This window comes from Doryrhamphus excisus, linkage group LG3 (assembly GCF_037039965.1).
Source record: "Doryrhamphus excisus strain RoL-2023G ecotype Guam linkage group LG3, RoL_Dexc_Guam_v1.1, whole genome shotgun sequence".
Classification (NCBI taxonomy): Eukaryota; Metazoa; Chordata; class Actinopteri; order Syngnathiformes; family Syngnathidae; genus Doryrhamphus; species Doryrhamphus excisus.
Window position 1 is genome coordinate 14,662,784 of NC_136359.1, and position 18,739 is coordinate 14,681,522.

The window sequence follows — 18,739 nt, forward strand, 5'->3', positions numbered from 1 at the left end:
TTATTTTCTGTATATATGGTATGTAGGCCTATGAATCTCCAATGTAGTATATCAAGATGCCGATCATACAGCATGATTATTGCCTTAGTGTGACTTAAATGTGCAGTTTTACTGTGGATAACCAGTCAGTATCTGGTGTGACCACCATTTGCCTCAAATACCATATAAGCCGATCCAGAGCATCCCAAACATGCTCAGTGGGTGACATGTGCGGTGAGTATGCTGTCCTGTGTTGCAGCTTGGGTGGTCCGTGGTGGCGGTTGGGGTAAAGGTATGGGCAGGTGGTGTCTGGCACATTTTGAATAAACTTGTTTTGCCAAAACAGGAACAAAAAGCTGGTGTATGCACTCACTTTTTAGCGCGTGTCCCTAGAGCAGGGGTGTCCAAATGTACATATATAAAATATACCTAATTTTATATTTTTAGCATTGTCTAAAATTTATATAAATGTTGAACAAGCAGTTTATTTTTTTCTTTACATTGTGCCTTTTTGCTGTTTTTTCAGTGTTTACTGGTAATTTTATTTCTACAACATGTCGAGGTCCGCAAATGGCCACCTCTGCCCTGGATCTACTTAGGCAAAACTACCGCTCAAACAGTGTTATGCTGTTTTGAGGTAATTTAACATTAAATAGACATATAAGTGTGTGAAGGAGCGATATCGCAGGTCCTTTCTTCCCGCAGCTGTCAGGCTGTACAACCAGCACTGCTCTCAATAGACTTCTACACCACTATGTACATCTGTGCAATACTTTGTTTTGTTTTAATACTCAGTATAGTTACTCTAGACTCCATTCACTGTGCAAGATCTCATCAACCTTCACGTGCAATATCAAGGCTCTAAATACAATATATTGAGTTCTATGTGAAGTACTTCTATAATGCCTCATATTAACTCACTAGCAAGATCTCATAGTGTATAGACTGGTCATATATTTCATCTCGTTTCATATTATCTGCATACTGTAGTTGTATATAACTCTGGGTAAAACTGTTGATTTTGTTAATACTTGAGTTTTTATATTGTTGATTTTTTTAATATTGTGTATTTTTGTACTGCTTAACTGATTCTGTACTCTTGCTGCTGTGCTAAAGGTATATCTTATCTTATCTTATCTTATAAGGTCTGAAACTGTTCTAAAATTACTAAAAGTTGAATTAAATATTCTTTGACCCTCAAAATCAGATGGCGATCTACTGGAAACACGGCGGCCAGGTTTGAATCTCCGTTGGGGCATCTATGTGTTTGCATATTCTTGTGGGTTTTGTCCCACATTGTAAAAATATGGCAACTCCAAATTGTCCATAGGTACGAATGTGAATGGTTGTTTGTCTACTTTATATTTGCCCTGTGATTGACTGGCAACTGGTGTACTCCACCTCTTGCTCCAAGTCAACTGGAATAGGCTCCAGCATAGCCCGAAGATATGCGGCATAGAGGATGGCTCTACTGGAAGCTCATCAGCAACCTGTTGGAGACCCTTGGCTGCACAGCCCAGGCTTGACTACAGTGTGAAAAATAAACATCTCAATTACCTTACTATTCATGGGCGGTCTCGGAATGTAACCCATCTGATTATTGTGAAAATATTAAATATTGTATACTTCTGGTGTCACACTTAAACAGCAAAGGCTTCCTGAGCCTTTACCCGTGTAACTTTTGCATGGTCTTTTATTTATTGTGATGTACCTGTCAATGTATTTGTATGATGTATGAGTTTCGGACAATGGAGAGAGGTAGAGAGGGCATGGAGACAAAGAATGTGAAGGCAAATTGGTCTGGACAGTTGTGTCCTCCTCCTGAGGATCCCTGTTCCCATGGTCATCCCCACAACCAAAAGATCTCTTGTCTCTTCTGATTAAACCCTCTGATAGGGAGACACTAGCTAATGTGCCAGTCAATTTCCCCTTCCCCTTTCTTTGTCCACGGGCTCTTCCTTCATTCTGTTGCAAAAATCCCTCAACTGAGTCACACATACACACACACACACCACTGACTTTTCCTTTATCTCTTACTTAACTGTCAAAGCCTATCTGGCCGGTGGAGGGCTGACAAGTGTGGGATGACCGGGGTGAAGTGGTGGTTGGGAAGTGCCACTCATTGCTGTGTTTATCAGCACAAAGGCCAACGACAGCAACCTAATCTGACCTGGCTGCTGATGGCTCGTGGCTCTCTGGCTACATCTCTGCTCTCAAACAGACCCCAGAACCTCAAAGATACCCTCAAGGGGGAGGATAAGCATATACGTATGCGCATTACCACACACACAAATATATGCAACACATGTATGTGCACACAACCGCAGTACTATTCTTAGCTCCCATATCACATGTGACCTCCTTCTCCTTGCCACTCCTCAACCCCTGCTTGTCATTGTCTTTGTAATGTTTTGCTGCAACTTTTGGTGATTAATTATGTTTTGGAGAGGCGTCAGCAGCGTCTTACAACGGCACTCTCATAACTCAGTGCTCATCCTCTCTTCTTTGCTGGCTGAAAGGCTTGTTTTTTTGGGCCAGAAGCAGGGGTCAGTCTTGGCCTGCATCCCTTTCAAAGTTTTAGCCCACTTCAGCAGGCTCTATTGTACCTCCCCAATCTAAAGCGCTATGGAATTGTACAGCCGTACTATGCTGGGTTGTTGTTTGGCAGCCGATGTGCAACACTATTCCTAAAATACCCACGAAAGTTCCTGTTTTGTTCTTTTCCCTCGCTGGAGTAAAGGTTGGTGTTTGCAAGCAGGCACCTGCATTTCAGAGTGCTCACGAAGAAAATTTGATCTCGTTTTCTTTTTGGCTGGTTGTTGTGCCGGGGCAATGTTTACCTCAGGCAACATGTCATCCATTGGATCAAAGATTACCCAACCAATAGGAGCTGCATTTCAGATATGCTGCCGCAAAATCCACAACAGTTTGTTTACTTTTGACACAGTCTCAAGGCGATGTAACATTTATCCCAGAAGAATATTGTCCAAACTATCATGCCTCCTTCAACGCAAATCAGCTTTAGCTTATGGTTATAATTCCATATGGTTTAAGGCTTGATCAAACCTTTGCTTTTAGACATCTCTCTTGTTCTTCACATTGTCATTCCTCTCTTCTCTTTTAAAGTTAATCTTCAAAACGACTGAATTAGATAACGCTCCACATGGCTCTATAGCTATGATTTTACTGTCAGCATTGAAATCGGCCCATTAACTTTTGAAGCCCTCTTTGGCAAAGCTCTCTTTCCTCCTCCAATGCCATCAAAAACACTATTATCCTTGGCCAGTCTCGCACAGCGCTGACAATGAACGGAGGATTAGAACATCTCGCTATCTACAAGCGAAGGAAAGAAATCTTCCTTATGGTGAACACTGTTTGGCAGCATTTCCTCGTCAGATTCCCGAGAGGCAGTTATTTATTTAATTATTTTGCTTTTATGACAGAATTCCTGCGCTTGCAATCAGCCAACATGTGGCATTGTGATCCAATCACAGGATTTCATCCCCCCTCAGTGCATACATGGTTAAGTCTCTCATTCTATTGTGGAGAAATCTTCAAAGCCGTTGCAAACCACAGGGGAACATTGGGAGATGTTAATTAATACAACAGACTCGGTACAAATGATTTATTTTCCTGATTCCAAAGATGAAAACAAACATTTTTTTTTTCATTGAATCCACCGACAAGAGCATCCGCATCCCACTTCATCTTGGATGGTAAAAAGTTGCTCCTCTGAGACAATAAAAGAGGAGAATTGTATTAACTTCTTTGCGGTTCCAGCTTATTGGGGGTTTGGTTTATAGCAATCATTTACGTTTCCATCCGGTAAATTGACATCAAATGCTGAAGTAAATTCTTTTTGACTGTCACTGAAGGATTGGGATACACGACAGAGGCTGCGGTAACCACTGAAAGCCAATAAACGATGGATGATAGTGTGTAATCTTAAGATTTTCTAAATGGCTTTCTATCCTGTAAATGACTTTAAAGGTTCTAAATCCCCTGTGATTATACACAGTTTATGCTGTTTTAATGTACTGTGGAAATTTGAAAAGGTAGGCTGAATGCAGTCATGTTAAGGCCTGAATTAAGAATTTAAGACTAAATTGTTGACAGAAGTCAGGAGTGGAGTCCTGGAGGTGGATAATAGGACCAATTGTGTCTTGAATGTCTTCCTCTAAAGACCAACAGGGTTAATCACTCCTGTCCTCCTGTGACACGCTCACCGGGCCTCATACATACCGCCCGTGGCATCACAATCACTGCCAGATGCTGTGACTTTCTCTAAGACAATTCATTTCACAAGTACATCCGAAGGGGCAATGCCGACGGTGGCAATGGAGGGAGACAAATGGACACAAACGAGCGTGTGTTAGTGAATGATGACTGTACGCCAATGGCGGTACGGGAAAAGGACACATGGGATGAGGTTGAATTGAGTCTAATTCACAGCCTTGCCCGAGGACACTGGGATAATGTGAGGCATCTTTTTCACACCATTTAAGCAACGCCCGAAGGGACACATTGTTTTTCTTATTTTTTTATTGTGTTTGAACTACATAACCTCAGGCTGTATACTGTATATGTACGTGTTTTTTTTAACAGAATAATTGCTTCTAACATAAAAAACAACAACAACAAATGCATAAAGACTGGGATTGTAATACATTTCAGAATTGTAAATAAATGCTGACAAGATTTACATTACTAAAGATTCCTATCCTATACAAACCTTAAAGAAATCTCAAAAGTCCTAAAAATATTCAGAAGATGTCAGCATACTTTTTTGTCCTTCTTGCATTCCTCACTGGACATATGTGTTGTGAAGTAATGGATAGAACATCAGCAATTATCTTGTCAAGGTGACTGTAAACAACATTTTAAAACATCTGAGAAATACTTGGGCTGTGGCATTTGTTTTCAAAGTCAAAAGATTTTTTTAACCATCAAAAAGTCCAAGGAAGACAATCAAGTTTCATAATTTCCATGTAAGCTTATCACTCTTTGTGCAGCAGCGGGGGTAGGGCCAGAAATGTTTCAATGTGGTGGCCAAGGTGAGACCATTACTCACAAAGTCATGAAAAAAATATTAGACCAGCCTTGTTTCTTCAGTTATTTGTTCACTTTAATGCCTGGTACACCTAAAGGTATATTTTTCAAATATAATGATGACAAAATCAGATGTTTATCTTGACAAATAACCAAAATCACTTAAGTTCGTATATCAATAGCTATGGCATTGTACTGCAAAAAACATGCATTCCATGTTGATGTGGAATAAATTAAAACAGACCATTTTGGAAATCCAAGAAAATACAGCTGGAATAGGTGCAGCTCAAGAAAGCTTTCTTCGCAAGTTATTGTGTGTAGCTGCTCTATAGGAGTCCACAATTCAATACAAAGGGCTGAAAGTGAGCACAATAGGTCCTCTTTAACGGATACCTATCTAGCCTGTTGTTCTTGTTGTTATTGTTATTTTGCCTTTCAAAATGAAATGTCTGTACTTCGTCTCTGATTTTATCAAATAATTTTTATATAAGTGGTAGAAAGTTATTCACAAAAGTTCATGCGGTAAAATTTGTATATCTTGAATGTGTTCAGAAGTTCATTTGTAGTGGTTTGCACTGACTAAATTCTAAATGCAGGTTTGCAGCACCTTAAAACATTTATCCATAAAACAATGGCTTGAACGGAGTGAGTCATACAGTCTTGAATAAAAACGTTTGTTTGTCCAGCCATATTTCTTTCACTGTAATTTTATTAAAATTAATGTTAACATCTTGTCTTGGTCTTGTACCCATTCTTATGCATTGTGTTGTCTTGTCTTTTGGGTGTCTTGAGACACCTCTACTATGTAGGGATTTCTAAAATATGTTGTGATGCATTAACCAGCATTATAGTCTTCTATTCATTTTGACGTCTCTCAGCTGTTGTAACCCAACTTTTTAGGCATGGTAATGATATTTTTCTGCTGTTTCATAAATGTATTAAAAGATGTACTTTGTTATAAACTGCTGTGGTAGAGATACAGATGTTAATGGTGCAGATTTATAGTTGATAAGACACCCAGAATGAGCCCCTGGCAGCCCAGGCATGGTGCCCCGCCCTGAGGGAGGAGGATGATGGAGAGCAAACAGCTAATAATTAATACCCTGATTACACAGGCTGCAACAACATGGGGAGACAAACCTCCACACAGCCGAGCGAGGACCTGACCAAGACAGATAGCGCAGGAGCACGCGAGTACACACACAGATGCACAAACACACACATCCTGAAAGCAATCAAGGGCAGCGCTCATGCCCTTATTACTGTGGCATGGACATTTCCACACTTTGCAAGTATGAAACTAGAGCACAGAGCAATAAACACTCGCCTGTTGTGGTGGCGTGTTGAAATGTTGTCATGAGATGGTTTGGATTTTCACAGTAAACCCACTGCAGGTCCTCCTGTCAGTGTCAGCTACTGTGCTACTGTGATGCATTTAAAGTAAATAAATCCAGCCAGGCAACTGCTAAACCCAACCTGCCACATATAGAACACGAAAAGAGCGTAAAATGTGTTTGGGCTGAAACAATACCGCTCAAACCCCCGATGGGTGTGGAGATGAATCCCCCCCTTCCATTACCTAAGCCACACAGTAGGATAACAACGTAAAAACGTCATGGTCACACTCATTAGCGGCCAGACTGGAGTTGCTTTGATTTGGAGGTGCATGCACACGGCCTGCAATGACTTCCATATGGACACCCCTCTACTTTTTAATATAACCAGCATCGTGTTACTCTGAGATGAGGTGATCCCAATTTCTCCCAAACCTCAAGTATGTTTCTAAATGTGCCCGACATGTCCAGGATTTCCTTCCATTTGAAAGGATGCAGGGTTGATGTGTGTTTTCGCTACAGTGCGGCTTTCCTACCTCATAATGCCGTGTGTGGGTACGTATGTCAGAGAGAGAGAGAGAGACAGTTGTGTCTAAGTTAGAGAGAGTAATGAGATGCCAACCGTGGAGGGACCATCCAGGACCCAGGGCCCACAGCCATTGGCCACCACTTCCTTTTCTCCATGCCACATTGACTGTATTTCCATTACCACAGTGGAAGGAACAATAAAGAGTTGATGTGTGGATGTGTGGTCTCACAGAGCAGAGGCCTGGACACCATGGGACGGATTGGACTAAGCTACTGGAACATCCAAAGCTTTGAGCTTGTGTATGTGTCCAATGCTTTATTTGTATTACCTCACTACTGAAAAAAGAGAAAATTGATGTAATATTTAGAATCCAAAAAGTCAAAACCACATCCCTGAACAGGATAAGTGGCGTAGAAAATAAATGAATGACAAAGAGTGAATGGCTACGATTAAGGATCCGTTTCATTTCTCCTTAACCCTGTCACACCCTGGCCTGGACTGTCATTGTTCTACAGTTTAGCCAAATTAATGTTCACATTGTGGTTCAAAATTTGTGGTTTCACTCTTTCACGGTTTTTCAAAAATATGGTCATCAATAAATCATAGCCTTTCGTGTTTGATTGTGGCCTATTGAGGGGTGAAAGCATGCAAGTTGTATGGACTTTTTGCCTAAATAAAGCATTTTCAAGCATAAATATAACTAACTTAAACTAAAATACGCCCCCCAAAATTATGTGTATTTGTGTATATAGTTGGCTTTCGTTATTGACATCTAGTCTGGTTAGTACTTTAATTATATTTGTTTGCCATATATGTTGTTAAATTGCCACTTTAGTAGTTAGTTTTTCATTTAGAAGTCATTTGTTTTGTTCCTAATTTCTCACCAGTTTCTCCTTTTTTTTTGAGGTGATTGGTCAGAGCACAAACATGGAGGCGCTCCCATGTGAGTGCAGGCCAGAGGCTGATCACCTTAATTGGACTCTCCCAAGTGTCACCTGGAGGAGGGGGGATTAACTGGGTGGTAGTTCGGGAATCTAAGTTGGTATGTGTAATTGAGTGTTTAAACATATACAGGAAGTAACACTTCAGTGTGGGACTCTTGAAAGACTTGTAATATAAAAGAATGGTGTTATGAATGTAAATAGGGTACCTTTTAGATGTATTGCCTCACCCTCTCATTGGGAACTATGGTTGGCCCTTCACAGGTAAAAGGGCGCTGGGTGAATTGTTTGGGAAGGCCTGTTGTGTGTGCTGGGGGAAATGCTGTTGCACTGTCTTGTGAAATAAACTTGAAGAGCTCTCAAGCCCATGTCTGGTGTGCATTTCAGCTGCTATGGCTATCCCGGGCTAGTAAGAGGCCATTGTTTTCCAACTGAAAATCTTACATGGTGGTTGTCACTGCATTTTTGGCATCGAAGACATGCAGGTTGTTTCATGCGTGCAGTGATATTGAATACAGGTCACTTCAAATGTACTTGGAATAATCGTCTGAGCTGCAGTGAGAATCCAAGAAACAGAGTTCCATTCAGAACGTCTTCTGAAGGGATGAAAGTTATTTGAAGTTTTTCCCCAATAATGTATCTTTATATGAAAGCAATGACCTTGCTGTTTACGTCAGCAAAATCTCATCATGTATGTGAGTTACTTTGCTTACAAGACAAATCCTTGAGAGTTGACTCCCGAGTTTTCTCTGTAAAACAGCCAAGTCAACGGTGAAACTAGTTTAAGCAAGAAGAAAAAACATGAACTTGGTATGGATGTTTTAAGCATGCATTTGCTTAAGGTACTGAAATGAATGTCTCATGTCTTGCTTCCTTTGTATCAGAAGACGATGACACATTTGATCGTGTCTCGCAGCATCACATGTCAGCCTCCTCATGCCCTGTCAGTCTGACAGCTCATAGCCCGCCAGGCAAAGGATCATGGGTGCTGTGTCAGACACAGTGGCGAGGTCGGGGAAAGGCAAGTTAAATGCATGCATGTGTGTGTGTGTGTGTGTGCATGTGTGTGTGTGAAGACGTGTCAGTCTGAAGGGATGGATACATGCCAAAGGCAAGAGCAACACCATGTCAGAGTGATAGCAGACGATGCCCATTGCAGATAAACTAATCCAAACAGTCAGCTCAGCCATGAAACCATTTCCCCCCCTTGATTCCAAAACTCCCCGCTGTGAGTGTGTGTCAGCAGGGCATCCCAAAGTGTGGCATACCTTAGTCTGCATGAGTCTACATTTCATTATGCTGCCTTTTATCAGGTTGGAGCAACCCAAACAAAGTGAATATTGAGATTTTTTTTCATTCTTGTCAAAAACCATCCCATCCCACAGCACTAGAGTAATCATAAACGTTTAAAAATCATATTTATAACTGCGAAATTGTCATCTTTGTACACAACGTGTTGTTTTTAGCTCACTTGCAATGCAAGTGTGCCATGTTTACTAAGCTGGGAGTTTATTTGTGTTGCCTGCGGTGCCAGCATCAAGTAGTGATGAAGAATAGGAAGAGGTTCTTTCATTTAAATACGACAGTTTGTTTCTTTTTTAGGTGGGTGCCATAGACGTTGCCTTAAGTTACACATTTGTATACAATTTAACCACCCAAATGTTTTTGTGACAGCAAATAATTCAAATGAGTCTTTCAGTTGATTTTTTTTTGGTATGGAGGCAAACAAAGCAGAATGTTTTTTTTTTTAATTTCCAAGCCCATACATTATGAAGGAAGCAGCATGCCAAGCCCAGTTAAGATTGCAGAAGTTTGCTTGACAGACAGAGAAAACATTTAGTTTTTGTTTATTGTAAACATGTTGAACTACATGCTGTTGTAGCATAACTCCTTATCACCATCAAATCATCTGACCTCTGTGTGGAGTTTGCACATTCTCCCTGTGCATGCGTGGGTTTTCTCCGGGTACTCCGGCTTCCTCCCACATTCCAACTACATGCTAGGTTAATTGGCAACTCCAAATTGTCCATAGGTATGAATGTGAGTGTGAATGGTTGTTTGTCTATATGTGCCCTGTGATTGGCTGGCAACCTGTCCAGGGTGTACCCCGCCTCTCACCCGAAGACAGCTGGGATAGGCTCCAGCACCCCCGCGACCCTTGTGAGGATAAGCGGTGGAAAATGAATGAATGAATGAATGTATTCATGTGGAGTCTTTTGGCTCCATAACTGCAGTCTAGTTTCTTGCTTTGCAGCTGGTGTTCAATGCCTTTCCCACACTTATAAATAAGCATGATGGCTAAGGACACAAAAAGTAGCGATGATTATTGGATTTTTAAAGTTCCTGTACTGCAAAAAGTACACCAATGACTTCCACTATAAATCCTTTTACAGGAGACAATTACAGTCAATATCACAGCCACTCAATAAAACAATATCCAAAATGAAATTAATTAAGATAAATTTTCACTACTTCAATAATGTAACAATTACAACAATAGAAATTCCATTTCACTTTTGGCCAACAATTTCAAAATGATAAGCAGCATAGAAGATGGATGGACGGACATAACAGATTTTTGTAAATCTCTCTGACGGCTCAGAGAACGTGTATAGACTGTATGAATGTGACAAATGCCATTGCCATGGTGGAATGGTGCTTGTCTTTAAAAAAAAAATACAGATGTGTGTTTACATTGTCATTGCCCATCAGAGCTTGGAAGATTGCATGATTTTCAGCGCTGTGCAACAAGAAACATTCTGTAGTTGTAACCATTAAGAAGTTCTATTTCATAGATGGCGAGTACAGAAATGGACCTGAAGATATGAATAGCTTTATAATAGTTGTGGCTTTCGCTGAAACAGTAGTTGGTTATGGTGTTGCCCCCAAATCTCTTAAACTGTCCACTGCTGTCAAGACCAGAAGCGCCCCACATACAAATGTCCAGTGATTTGACCAAGTTTTAATGCTTTCTACAGGCGTAACTGAGTATGGGGATAATTGGCAATGGGCAGTGGCAGCAGGGCCGCCTCGTGCCACCTGGAGAATCACACAGCTCCTTCAAACTACCGACTCTTTAGTCTTGTGCGCACACACACATGCACAAAATGATGTTCCTTGGAAGCAGGAGCTGGCTCTCAATGGAGATGTATAAATAGTCCTCACACTACACATGTTCTGTTTTGATGTAATTATGGTGCAGGAAAAGCCTGGTTTAGCTGGGGGGTGGGGGGGCTCTCGGGTAACTGTTAAACTCTTTAACGGAGGGATTTGCTGTTGCAAGCGGTTGCACCTGGCTGAGCCTCATGTGTTTTTGGACCAGTGAGGATGAGGAGACGGGCATAAAGATGGAGACATTGAAGGGGTGAGGCGTAGAGTAGTGCTGCAAAACCATATACGTTCCGTTACCAGGAGCACCTGGAAATGATGAGGGCCAGATGTTCTGGACTGTAAAGTGGAAACAAAAAGAAGTGAAGCGTTACACAAGTTGAATCAGGGAGCTGTAATCTAATTCTAATGCATCATGCCACTTGTGGCCTCCTGCCAACAACATGGATTGTTCAATTCACTCTATTCTGTAGAGAATGATTATCTTGAGTAGATGCACCTTTCAATGCTATTTTTTCCTCTTAAACTCCCGGTTTTATAAAATAGAGCAGTACCAACAGCACACTAAAAGCACAAAAGTATTCCATCCCTAGAGTTTCGTTTGCCTTGTGAGTGATCAAATCAAACAAACCTAAGGCAAAAGTAAGGGCAAAATAAGTGTAACAATGTGTGAACACAAGGGGGCGCACTTATCCTTTCTCTGGTGATGCACCAGTTGTCACGTAAAAAGCAAAGCAATATTTTTTTCAGCCTATTGTTCCGTCTTATAAATCATGAAGTCTGCATGTGAAGAAATATACCCAATTCCAAGTCTATCAAATCACAACAGGCACACTCACCTGCACACAGAGAAGCACTGCACCTTTCGAGAAACTATCCAAAAACTGGCTCTAGTTTGATTGGTTTTACATTTTTGAAAAAAAAAACCAAACAACAAAAATACTTTTAATGCTAAAAGATGTAACCTTTTCAGAAGATGTTAGGGAACAGTCATCATTCCAAAACACAATAGTGCTCTACATGCTCTGTCTCAACACTTGTGCAGGCCTGTGGCATTGAATGATTTGAATTCTTACTCTGGTGAGTTTCCCCCCTCTGTGAATTAATTAGTCTTTGCCAAAGCGGGCCACATTTGTCATTCGAATTTATGCTAATGAGTGCCAAGATCTCGTGGAAGAGCTGATAGGCCAGAGCAGCTGCTCTGTCCTTGCGGGGCCCAACTGTCTCCCTCTTTTTGACTGCTGCATCTCTCCATCTTCTCCTGGCTCCCCATAATCTCTCTTCCCTTATTCTCCTTTTCTCGTCTCCCTTCAGTCCTCTCCCTTGCTCTTTGCTGCTTGTGTGGCCTTATCATCACACCACCTCCCTTGGTCCTTACCTCCTGCTGGTCCTGGGCTGCATGACCTGTCAGTTGAGAGGAGAATGGTCGTGTCCCAGGCCGATAAGGCTGCTAATTATCCAACACGTCTGCACACCCAGGGACGTCGATGAGCTAACACAAAACTACACTGAACTGAAATCTTTTGGTTTTGCTTCCCTTTGACATTAGCTGGACTCAGAAATGTATATATTTTTTTCTAAGGCCTATTTCTCTCAAATATTATTCACAATTCTGTCTAAATCCATTGTTGTGGGCATTCATCATTTATCATTCATCATTCATAATCTAGCCACCTCACAGGTGTGGCATCTCAAGATGCTGATGAGACAGCATGATTACTGCACAGATAGTTTTCCCACTCCAAAATGAGCAATTTAACTGTAATGTGGGTGATGTGGGAGGGTCCTAAAACCAGTCAGTATCTGGTGGGACCACTATTTACCTCATATTCCATATATGCCTATCCAGAACATCCCAAACATGTTTGCTATCTTTGTTGTCTATCATCCTGCTGCCACCAAGTGCTACCACATCCACAACAAAGGCGCTTTTTTACTGTATTGATGCCATTTTGAATACATAGAGATACTGTAATGAGACCTTGAGGCCCGCCCTTGCATCATTCATCCACAAGCATCACCTCATGATAATGCAGCATGATAATGCATGGCCCAGTGTTGCAAAGATCTGATTCATGGAAGCTGAAAACATCCCAGAATTACATGGCCAGCATACTCACCAGACTCAGCATTGAGCATTTACGGGATGTTCTGGATCAGTGTATATTTGAGGCAAATATTGGGCACAGAGGGACCCCTTCAGACCACCCAAGCATGAAAAAAGTGGCCTTTGAGCTTAGCTCAGTAGGATTCCGACATCCAGGAAAAATTACTAAGCTGAGTTCAACCAATCGAAAACATGAGCCTCTTGGCTTAATTAGTTGCGTAAAGACCAAACCAGGATGAGTAGACACTGATTGATCAAGTCAGGTGAAACCAATCGTATGCAGACTCACTGATTCACCATGGCAACGAAAGCAGTGTCCTTTCCCCGTCAGAAGTGCAATCCGAATGGAGGCTTACGAGGAGCAAATTAAAAAAAGGCAACACTGTCATAAGGCAAAGATCGAACGTGTTGTATTGTAGTATTCCAACAGTGCTGTGCAATACTTTGTGTGTATGTGGTGCACAAGTACAGAATCACTGCTTTGCAGAAACCATAATTACAACAAGTTAATTAATATTCTTTTCCTGTTAAACTATGGGAACATCTATGAATTTTTTATTAGCACATAATGTTGTACTTATCAGCATTTACCAACACAATTAACATCTCCAAAAACATAGTCGTAGTTTTAGATTACAAATCTGTTGAAATTGTAGGTGATATTGACTTAAGATATGAGTAAAATTCAGACTGTATAACTCTTATTTTATAGATGTGTATTTGTATTTATATGATATGTGTATACTATGGGAGACTGTAAATGTGCTAATAATTATATTATGATTGCAACATCATTTAAAATAACTTATCCACAAAGAGTGAAATAAGAGATAAAATAAAGAGATAAAATAAGATAAGATATGCCTTTATTCGTCCTTCAGTGTGGAAATTTGCATTGCACAGCCTCAAGAGTACAGAATCAGTTAAGCAGGACCAAAATACACAATATAGAAAAATAAACAATATAAACAACCCAAGTATTAACAAAATCAACAGTTTTACCCAGTTATATACAAATACAGTATGCAGATAATATGGAATGAGATTAAATATATGACCAGTCTATACACTGAGATCTTGCTCGTGAGTTAATATGAGGCATTATAGAAATACTTCACATAGAACTCAATATATTGCATTTAGAATAAATATAGTGACACATATAAATATATAAATAGTGACAACGGATACTTTGATAACAATGTGTGGATTAACGATGATAAACTTTTGGTTTCCATTTAGTATAATGAGTGCTGACTTGGATAAGGGGTATGAATTTAAATATATCCTGGACTTTAACCTGGTCTGGAGCAGGAATACATCTTCATTGTCACTCTCTAAATCCGACTTGTGTGCAACTGGATTGTTGATAAATGGAGCCGCGTTAACCAAGATATCCTGGCTTAATCTCTTATCCTAGTTATGTGCAACCGGCCCCTGGTGTTAGAACATTGTCAGAAGTGAGCCAGGCAGGATGCTATGAATTAATATTTTGAGTAGAAATGAACACTTTCTGCATTTGCAGGGAGGCAGATGAAGTCTGTATTATGTAATCTATTTTGAAATATGTTTTAAAGTGGACAAGCCGACTGGGCAGCATTAAGCCTTTTCCACGTTTGTCCTATGCAGCAAGACATAAAAGTAGCACTATCAGGACTTTAAAACCTGAAACATTTAAAGGGAATTTTAAGCAAGTTTTGTATTTGTAAATAAGTGACATTTTGATTACTGAGAAAGTCAAACTATCACATGAGCTGAAATTCAGTTACTGTAGTGCTTCTAATTGGCTTAGCACGGAATTTCGAAAAGATGCCATATTTATACTTTTTAGACTTAATCAAATTACATTGGTAACTTTATGTGTTTATCACATCGCTCCCAACACCCTAGAGTGTCTTCAGTAATTTGGCTCGGATACATTCCACCTACTCAGAGGAAAGTAAGGACTAATGTCATTTTGAGGGGATTATTGTGATCATTCTACACATCTTTGGGGAGTTAACCATGGTAAAATATAGAGAGAGGAAAGCAAAGGCAAAAAAGTGATAAAAACCACACCATCAAGCCTCTTTTTTAATGTTCACATATTCTCACCTCTCTCTCTCTCTCCCTCTCTCTTCTCCAATCTCGTTCATTTCCTCCCTCACAGCAGCAAAAGCCATATTATGTGCTTGTCAAGATGGATAAACCCCTCAGCCAAATGTTCAGATGAAAACAAATAAGTAGGAGACGTTCATGTAATCGCTTCTGCCAGAGAAAGGCTTTAAGAGGAACATAAACACTTTCTGGAAATGTGCCTCACATGCACTAATTCCCTCCTGCTTTTGTTTGAGTCTCATTCAACTTCAGGACCATTTTATACTGCGCCGTGATGAGATGTCACTGCTGAAGACATGCTTAAAACTACTTTGCAACATGGTTAGCATCACTGAACAAAAATATAAGCTTGTATTACCTTGCTGCTTGTATAACTGCCAAGATTATATTCTAAGGAATTGAGAATGGGGAAAAAAAATCCTTAATTAACATGGCGGCTAATGTGAGTGCAGTGAACTTTTTATAATGACCAAGTGCCTTACTATCAGGTCATGGTTGTTCTTTGTTTGGAGTGATGTGTTTTTCTATGGCATGACTGTGTCGTTTTCACATGAGAAAAGTCCCCCAACTGTCACTGCACTCCCACAATCCTTGCAGCCAACCCTTGGAATAAAATTCCCATGGTGGTGGTCCTTGGACGACTCGCAGACGCATGTTCCAACTTCCTCAGCCTGATCCAGAGTTTGCTTTGCTTGTCACACTGCAGTATGGCAGTCTTACTCTGATGAAGAGTTAAGAGAAAATAAATGTCCTTGCACTCACCAAACAACCTTAACTTGCTATTATTTTTCATTTATTTATCAGTGGGGGGAAAAATGTTCATAAATTCAGATTTTATAACCATTCACTGAAAGTAAAATGTATTTACATATTTGATGTTTTGATGTACCACTCCACATTTTTTACAGATTTGGGTTAATTAAATCTGGAAATCCACTGACCAGTGCGAGTTAAGCCCTCCCACATGACACTTGTGAGCCAATCAAATCTCTGCATATATTCATCTCCTCCCCCAGACCTGTGTTAGTCTGGACAAGGGTATAGCTTGACGACATATTTTGTATCTATCCCAATTAGAATTTTAGTTGACTACCCGTGATCTATAACAAAAAATAGAGAGGCGTGAGTGATGTCTTGGTAACATAAGAAAAAAAAATCTCCGAAAATCTCCAAAAGGATGGCCTAAAAGTTTGAAAGAAAAAGCTCTACTCTTTTTAAATATTGAAGTGTGAGGACGCTTCCCAACAACCACTCAGCTCCCAAGTCCATTTCTCCTCTCAATCCTGGCCTTGAACTAAAAGGTCTGCCTTAGTGGACACAGTCTAAGCTATAAAGCAATGTTTCAGCTTAATGTCACATCTATAACAACAAATCATGCCGACCTCAAATGACCTCCCAAACTAACGGCATGTTTCTCTCAAGCGGTACACTTCACTTTAGGTTGCCTGATCATCGTTTCCACTGCAGGGTATGTATGCAATTAGTGTGACATCATATTATACCAGTGTGACGGTGTGTTTGTGGGGCAAGACATACAGAAACAGACAGTGGTGTACTCGCTCATCCCTAAAATTCACTCATCAGTCGGTCGGTTCCAGAGCCAATAAACTGCAATAAACAGGGGACAACTGTATACTATATTTTATTAAACTCATTTTAAATCTTATTTACATGGCAGCATGTAATTTCTGTCTCTTCATGGTTGCAAATTTGCAATTTCTCATCTGCTCTGTGTATCTCGCACACCGCAGCGATTGCATTAATTAAATAACATATCATATCCGTGACTGTGTCCATGTCTAGTGCATTCTGCTTTACAGCCTGAGCTTTTAACATTCTTGCAACAAATGATGACATAAAATGATCTTGTTGACATCCTTTTGGGCCTTGTTTCAATGCTGAAGCACCAAAATAGATACAGGTACAGCTTGCTGGGTCAGCTGGCAGCTTTCCAGCTGTGAAGTCCGGTACTGAGGGCGGTCGAGGGGCTACCAAATGACCAGACCTCTTATAGACCTATTTGCCCTGACTAAATGGGCCAGATCAATCACATTGGACGGCTATGTGACAGTGAGTTTAGGATCTGTGGCATTGCACAGTGTTTTTGGACAGACCGGTTTTGTGAGGCTGGCTTGCTGGCTGGCAGACACACACACGATCATTCCTCTATTTTTTTTGGCCCACCAAGCAGATGGCGATGGCAAGGACGGAGGCGGAAAGTTTGCTTTCAATCTGGAGACACTAGTGAGTGAGTGACATCTGGAGCAGGATTCAAGCAGCTGATGAGGACGGAGGGTGGACGTGAGTCAGCCAGGTCTGGGTTGCATCACAGGACTGGTCTGGCCTGAGGCAGGGTCTTTGAGGCGTGGTTTAGGGTAGTGGTTGGGGATAAAGTGGCAATGGAGGTTCCAGACAGTGATGCAGTATGGTAACATGTCTGAGGCTTCCCTGGCTCAACTTCTGTTAGAAGGCATGTGTGTCTGTGTCCCATGAGGTGGTGTAAACTCTGTGTTTAGTGGCATGCAAAGATGGGGCCAGTCTAGCCTCATAAGTGAGACACTCGAGAGGCAGCCTTGGAGGAAAATGTGACCTATATTGCTGCAGTATATGGGATATACAGTATACTTATGCATAATTTTATCCCAATTCCTTTTTAACTGTGGGAATAACAAAATAACTTCAGTATATACTGTAACAAAATAGTTCAGTGGTTCACCAAATGTGTTAAGAAGTCATGACAAGCGACACTGACAGTCCCATTATAAGCAGGGCCAAATTTAACTATGGCTGTCCAAATTAATGTGTGGTGGGCCACCTCATATAAATGAATCAATAGGAAACACTGAAGTTTCTCATCTGTTGTGTTGATTACACATCACAACATTTCTCTGCAGGTCAGCAACACATTTATTTTGACGAAAATTAGCTGGAATTATTTTGTCAGAATAATATTAAACGAGTATACAATAATTCATTCATTCATTTTCCACCGCTTATCCTCACGAGGGTCGCGGGGGTGCTGGAGCCTATCCCAGCTGTTTTTGGGCGAGAGGCGGGGTACACCCTGAACTGGTTGCCAGCCAATCACAGGGCACATATAGACAAACAACCATTCACACTCACATTCATACCTATGGACAATTTGGAGTCACCAATTAACCTAGCATGTTTTTGGAATGTGGGAGGAAACCGGAGTACCCGGAGAAAACCCACGCATGCGCGAGGAGAACATGCAAACTCCACACAGAGATGATCGAGGGTGGAATTGAACTTGCGTCTCCTAGCTGTGAGGCCTGCGCGCTAACCACTCGATCACCATGCAGCCATGTACAATACAATAAAATGAAAAGAAAGGTATACAAAACTGTGGTGAGACCAGCTATGTTGTTTGGTCTAGAGACATTGCCACTGAGGAAAAGACAGGAAGCAGAACTGGAGGTAGCAGAGATGAGGATGCTGAGGTTCTCATCGGGAATGACCAGGATGGATAGGATCAGGAGCGAGTACATCAGAGAGACATTACATGTTAGACGCCTTGGAGATAAAGTCAGAGAGGCCGGACTGAGATGATTCGGACATGTCCAAGATAGATAGT